Genomic DNA, 6,000 nt, shown 5'->3' with positions numbered 1-6,000 from the left:
CATGGCGACAAGATCTCCAAAAGTACCATTTCTCTAGCAACTCCTAATAACTCCACGATCCATCAATGTCCCTATCATGATATGCAATGCGATGCAATGCAAAGACGTAATTAATCAACTGCAACCGTGACTCGTAAAATACAATTTATACCTTTCAAGTTAACGAGCTAGTTCTGACAACTAACATACTAATCTACGTATCAACATTGTCGAGAAAGGTGCCATTTCCCCAACAAGTGTTTTAGTTATACAATTCTAAGGTGTTTCTTTATCCCGTTCTCTCTATTTAATCTTTATTCGAAATAGGGTATCATTATCTATCTAGCAGACTAATTATTCTAGAGCTACAAAAATTACAGTGAGCAGCTAATAAAATTGGTAATTTACTATAAAATTTTTAGAGTTATTACTATCACCGATTTATCACGGAAATACCTATAAGTTCACCTTTTAACAATATTAGGCTTGTCAAAATAATTAGAGCAACCCTAAAAATATACCGAACCTATGCGAATAAAATACACTATTAGCTAGATCATGATTTTAGAAACTTAACAAACTTAGTTTGGCATTTTTATGATTTTCCTATGATTTACTATGAATTTTACAATTTTCAGCCATTTAAAGGGATTAATAATAGTGATAAAAATGGAAAAGGCTTCGCCATCCATTTTGGCCCAATCCCTCGGAGACCAGCCCACGCAGCCAACCGGTGGAGCCCAGCCGGAGCAGGCCGGCCCAAGCGAGGTGCGCAGCACCCGGCCCAGGCGCGGGCGACAAGCAGACTCGGCCTAGGCGCGGGCGGTAGGCAGACTACAGCCCAGCAAGCCAGCCCATGGGGCCAGGGCAAGGCTACGGTGGTATGTTTTGCGAAGAGGCCCCTGAGTTTCCCTAAAATTAACTAAGCCCCTATTTGTAAACCTATGAGTCTAACATTTTTGCACAATGAACACGGTAAATAATCCTATTTGCGTTAGGGTCCCTTTTCTACCTTGAAACAGAGCACCGAGTAGGGGAAGTACTCCGCCGGTCGATGGATAGCTCGCCAGTAGCGGTGCTATTGCGGGGCGGCATGGGGAGGTGCACGGACCATAGCCGGACCTGGGCCTGGCCGCGACGCGGACCGAGGCGGGGCACCGCCCGACGGCCACGTGTGCACACGACTGTGGCGCAACTTGGTGGCTCCGACCGCACGCGTGGGTGGTCATGGCGCAGCCGATGGTGGGGGCGGCGATGGGCGGCCACGGTGCACCCGTGGGTGGCGCGACATGGCGACTGGCGCAAGCAGGCTCTACAATAGTGCGCGGACTTAGCGCTGGCGCACACAGCGGCATGGAGCACTATGGCTGCTGCGGGACGCGATGGCCGGCGAGGGTCGATGAAGAGGGGCGCGAGGTCTGCGTGAACTCACGGCGACGGCACACAGCTATGGACTTTGCAGCGGCAGAGCGCGATGAGGGGAGCCTTCATCGGTGGACTTCCGGCCGGGGCGGGTCGACGATGGGCGTGGCCACTATAGTGGAGCGCGCGTGGGTCCACGCAGCGCGGGGCGCGCTCGCGCGTATGGCGATAGGCGATGGAAGAGGGTCATGGAGGTGGAAGAGGCGCTTCGCTGGCTCTAGGCACCAGGCGACCGGCGCGGATGAGCAGTGCGCTCTCGTGGTGCGCCAAGCAGCGATGGGGCGCCGACGCGTGTGGCACAGGAGGGCAGCGCTACGAGCTGCGGTCCAGCGCGGGGATCGAGGAGCATGCGCTTGTGAGAGGGGAAAGGGGAGAGACGATGGGCTGCATGGTCACAACGACGGTGCTTCAGGGCTCGAGCGTGTTCGCGGGGGAGAGACCGGTGACATCGGCGCGTAGCGGTGCTACGGATAAACTAGGGGCAAAATAGTCTCAAGAGGAAAAGCAAGGAGACGCGTGCGGACTTGCCACTAATTTCAAGCACAACGAGGGGAGTAGGATGGGATGGCACAGCGCGGCCAGCAGCGGCGAGCATATGAAGGTGAGAGGACACGACGAGGCAGAGGCAGAACCACGTGCTCTCCTTCTAACACCCCTGTGCAATGGATCAGTTAAAGAAGCGGGATTGGCCATCATTCTTTAACGTACTCCAGAACAAGGACGCGAGGCCGCACGCTGCAGCCGAACACATGGGCGTCGCGTGGCTCTGCCGACTGCTGCAGGGTAGGTGAAACGAGCGGCTACGAACGCGCAACAACATTTGTTTTTCCAAAATCAAAGTTGTGCCTTCATCTACCCGCCTTGTACTTTACTTTTTATTAAAACCCCTAACACACGTTCTATATTATTGTTTCTTTATAAAAAAACACTTTTCAAATTGACGATTATTTATCGACACAAACTACGAACAGGTTTTCCATTTTTGTGCCTTTTCAAACTAATTTTTGAAACTAACAAACATCACAGCAATCCTTAAAACAAACATATTAACACACTCACGACGTTCTTACCCTACTGATGGCATAATTTTCTACCCACATTATATATCATTTTAGCTCTTAAATATTCATTTTTCAAGCCGACTATATATATTTTCCAACACGGATAAAGTACTAAAGTTTGTTACTCGATATTTAAATGCAACAAAAATCATGCTCCGAACTTTACTTAAGTACTATATGCCAGTCGTATCGTATTTTTGTTTATAAAAATTGTTTTTTCATGCTTAATTAAATAAACAAGCCATTCGCCCTTTTATTTGCTATCAGACATTTTTAAGCACTAGTCCATACGTCATACTAACTCATAGAAACAAAACATCTAGGAACTAATTAACCCGTTGTTCAATATAATTCGCCAAAATTGACACTTTTAAACATAAGTTAAAATTAAAAAATCCGAGAAAATCGTTTCGGTAAATCCTCTTAGGCCTAAATCTCGGTGCTAAACGAGCTCGTAACACCAGAGGTGTTACAGTTGCCCTCGTCCACGGTCGGACGCGGCCTTACCGACGCGGCGGTAGGGAAGCTCCAAATTGGAGCTTGGCAGTGCGTGCTTCATGGCTGGGTGGGGTTGGGTAGCTAGAGAACTCACTGGTGGGGCTGTAGACGGGTGGAATTGATTGGAGATGATGTCTCGCTGTCTAAGGCGCTGGCGCGACTCCAATGGTGGCAGCAGAGGTAAAGAGGGAGACGGGTCCTAGCTTTGGCTGTCCTCACATTGGCAGCTAGTGGCCGACCGGACCCACGACCGTGTCTGCGCACTCGCTACACGACACATGACTAGACCACGTGCGGGCGTGGGAAGGCAAGTGTGGGCGAGGCCTGCTCGGCCGCAGCACGATTAAGGTGAGGCGACGGCACGAGCGCATCGAGGACAGCACGGCATCGTGGTGGCGTCGGTAGCGACAACGTGAGGCAGGGCAGCAGTGCACGGACGTGACGATGAGGTGATGGTGCCGACAGTGGCTCTGTCGTGGCACGGGGCGGGGCAGGCGGCAGCAGCGGTGGCTCCACGCTGCGAGGCCAACGGCGGTCGGGCCACAGCCAGGCCAGAGGCATCCACGACTTGCCACGCACGGCAGTGCGTGCACGCGCGACCAGCGCGTTGACGCCGAGCACCCGAGCTTGGTGACCGCGTCCACCCGACGAGCCAGCCCAAGAACGTGTTGTGCACTCATTTTGAAGCGCCTATAACAACTCAACGGTTGCTTCTGGACCTAAACCATCTTCCCCATGCTCAAGAGAGCATATCAGGCTACCAACCTGAGCTAAAACATGACACCATCTCTTAATTTGATTTTATAAAATAAATTACCAAACATGGCATTGTCTAGCTGTCTATATACTTAAAAATCTTCTAAATCTATGAGCTGAATTTGATTCCAAGTTGCATTTCTAGGCTATTAGAAATATTGGCTAGCAATGTTATTTTTTTACAGAACCATATTCCAAATTTTATTTAAGCGCCATATATATGTTCTATAGTATTTTTGTTCAATAAAATTAGCTTTAAACCCTACTTGATACATATGAGTTATGGAATAGCGTATCATTTAATATTTTTATTGATCATCTGAAGTTACAAAAATGTTATCTACACCTTCCATCACATGCATTATCACATGAACATGATGCTCACGACATGTTTTGGTAATTTGCTTAGGGCGTAACACCGAGGGTGTTACAGCTGACTCAAATCAAAATGTGGGCTCTAAAAGACCTGTAAAACTAAAATAAAATCATATATCATACGTACTTCTTTTGTTCTAAATTATATGAAGTTTGTTTGTATTTTCTACACACACTGATTTTACTAAAGTACTAAATCCGTTCCAAATTACGTTCTGGCTTTTCTAGACGCGTTGCATTCGCTATGTAGTATATATATCTAAATGCATAACAAAAGTGAGATTGATCGATGTTGTTACCAATTACTATCGTTAGGTCATTAGGGCAGTCTTTAAATGCAGAAACTGGGGTAGTTTCTATGTGCATTAATTAGGATGCTAACTAAGCGAAATGATCGATGTTGTAACAATGAAATTAAAGAGAGAACGAAAAGATTTCTTATATAGAAAACTATGTTTACATGATAGTGAAGATAATAAGAGATTTTATAGGCTGACGGGTGGATCGTACGATAGAGAAGACATGTAACTGGATAAAATTATTTTGAAGAGACGTGGATTTCCATTTCTTTGTGCAGTTTTTATATGACTTGGTAATTATGGTTCCGTTTCTATCGATTCATTTTAGACTTTAAGCCTAGTCCTTTAGATGCAATAGAGAAACTCCAAGAGACTCTATGTATCATTTCTAATTGCTATGAATAGACATTTTGATAAAAAAAATATATCCACCAAGAGCTTTTTATTTATTTGGTTGTGCAAATATAGCCATCTTGTATTCTAGATTTCTCGCTAGTCAAAGACAAAAAATAAGAATAACTCTCTAGAGACACAAAAGATATAGAAAAACTGTTCGAGAGTGGAAAAATATAGGAAATATTTTTTTTTTGCAGATAGCTCTCTAAATGACCATATGTATTCCGAATTTCTCAGTAGCCAAAGACAGGAAACGAGAATGGCTCTCTAGAGGCACACGAGATATCGTAAAGCTGTTGAAGAGAAAAAGAAGGAGGAAATTATTTTTAGGGGTCCCTTATTTTTGTCTCTCTAGCTAAATAAAAAGTGAGTTTTGGAAAGACCTTGGAGCTGTTGTTTACGTGATCATATGATCAAAGTTTTTATGGGTCGAGTGACCTATTCTTATCCCTAGTAGTGTTTACGAGATCAATCAACATTTGCATGCTCCTCAATTCTAGGGGCCCACATTCGGCCCTGTTAGTGGACGGCCCTGCTTTTGGGCACGCATGAACACACGACACGAGCGAGAGGGGGCGACGATCGACGCACACGCACGTGTAGTCGTGTACAGTACACGACTACAAATGCACATGCACGTAGGCTGTCGGCCTCGTCATCAACCTCCTGACTGTAACGTACGTGTACTAGTAGGAGTACATGCACCCGTCATGGTCATCGATGGATGGCCAGGCGAGGAGGCCTGCAGCAGGCGGCGTCATGTCTGTCGCCGAGGGGCGCCACCGTACCGGCAGCGCACGAGCGGCGTCGCAGGGACGCAGCAGGGGCCAGGGGAGGCGCCGTGCCCCGTGCCCGTACGGAACCCGGGGGAGGAGGCCGGGAGGGGGAGGCCGGATGGAATCGGGCCATGGCCGCGTCACATCCTGTCCCCATCGCACCTCTTTTCATCAATTCTTCTCATCGTGCTCTGCTCTATGCTGCCTGTGTCTCCTTGCATTGCATGACCACTTCTGTGCAGCTCGTGAACGGCGGTTAACACCAGGCCTCGTTTAGAGTGTGGTCAGGAATCAGTATTTGGCACTGTAGCTCTTTCGTTTGTATTTGATAATTATTGTCCAATCATGGCCTAACTAGGCTCAAAAGATTCGTCTCGTAATTTACAATCAAACAGTGTAATTAGTTATTTTTTTATCTACATTTAATACTCCATGCAT

Source organism: Miscanthus floridulus, chromosome 3, assembly GCF_019320115.1.
Source record: "Miscanthus floridulus cultivar M001 chromosome 3, ASM1932011v1, whole genome shotgun sequence".
Taxonomy (NCBI): Eukaryota; Viridiplantae; Streptophyta; class Magnoliopsida; order Poales; family Poaceae; genus Miscanthus; species Miscanthus floridulus.
Note: the sequence above shows the minus strand (reverse complement) of the source record.